General features: G+C 39.7%; 1 protein-coding gene across 6 annotated transcripts in view; it reads left to right on the forward strand.

The window, feature by feature from the left end:
* The window catches only part of RABL2B (RAB, member of RAS oncogene family like 2B), a 53,513-nt gene that overhangs the window by 1,312 nt on the left and 50,812 nt on the right, over positions 1 to 1,389 (forward strand). The window lies entirely within an intron of this gene.

Below are 1,389 nucleotides of genomic sequence, written 5' to 3' on the forward strand. Positions count from 1 at the left end.
GCTGGATTGGATAACAGAACCTCCTCTCCAGAGCCTGTGGACAGCTGTTCTCGGGTTCCCCTAGACACTGGCAAGGGAAGGAGCATCGTTAAGGGCAGAAGCTTGGCTGTGTGTTTGGCCCTTTGTGGGGCTGGGCAGTGTCATGACCTCACCGAAGGGATGGTGCAGAAGAGACTGAGTCCAGCGGGCTCACGTGTGAGTGCTCCCAAACCATCATTGTTTTTGGGGCGGGGCGGGGGGGGGGGGGGGGGGGGGGGGGGCAGTGGAGGTTAGTATTGCTTGAGACTGTAAGGTTCATATAAAGCATATGAACCTATTCCAAGTCATTTTCCTTGGAGCTTATCTGTGACTAGAATTGCTGTGAATGTTTCCAAATATACTGGCTCCTTTTGATAGTATTACTTAGTATCAATGCTGTTATTGTTAAGTATCACTGAGGTGGTTCTGTGACTAGAACTGATGTTAATTTTCCCCCCACAGTTTTAGATTAGAATATAAAATTAAAGTTGTTTTGGGGGGGGGGGTTGGGTAACAGAGCTGACTATACAAAGTGGGTTTATTTATGTTCTCAGGGTGTCAGTTTCCACAGTAAGCAAGTTTGAGGATCATATTATGTTTCTGTTTCAGTGCATATAAGATTCGAGCACAGAGGAATGCCATTTCCTCATGTAAACATGACTGAAGTTTATTTAAATTTTGAGAAGGATCTTGAAAGACTGACTGGAGTTAACATCCGGTGCCCGAGCACCTTATGTTTTGAGAATGTTCTCCTGATAGGGATAAAATCGACAAAGTGACTGATGCCCTTGACTTCTCTTTCGAAAGAGATAGAGCTCTGAGTTAGGTTTTTATATCAACAAATTTTTTAGGCTATTTTCTCATAAATAGGTCTTAAGTGATTATATTTCAAGTGGTTTTAACTTTTCCTGAGCATTCCTGGAGAGCATATTAAATTTCACAATTCACTTTTATTATATTTAAAAGTGTATTTACTATAGTTTTTTGCAATAGCTACTCCCTTCAAAATTCAAATGTCATTATGAAGTTAAAAAGGGTTCCTTACTGGAAACTCTTTCCCACTATCTTCCTCATCCACCCCTCTCTGCTGGTCACCTATAGATTGCTGCCAGCTTCATTGTAAACTTTTCTGAGCATCTTGCTAGAATTTTTTATCTCCTTACACAATTGTCTTATTGCTCTGTTGGCTTTCATTGTTTGCCTTTATTACTATTGCACCTTTTTACAATTACATATAATTTCAGTGTATTCATTGTACTTTGTGTATATGTATGCACATATATACATATACATATATATTTCCCCCCCCTTTCTGTTTCTCTTTTTTTTTTTTACTCATTTTATTTGGGGCTCGTACAATTCTCTTTTTTT

The sequence above is a fragment of the Echinops telfairi genome, unplaced genomic scaffold (genome assembly GCF_000313985.2).
Source record: "Echinops telfairi isolate 266 unplaced genomic scaffold, ASM31398v2 ScPeMD7_2;HRSCAF=8, whole genome shotgun sequence".
Lineage (NCBI taxonomy): Eukaryota > Metazoa > Chordata > Mammalia > Afrosoricida > Tenrecidae > Echinops > Echinops telfairi.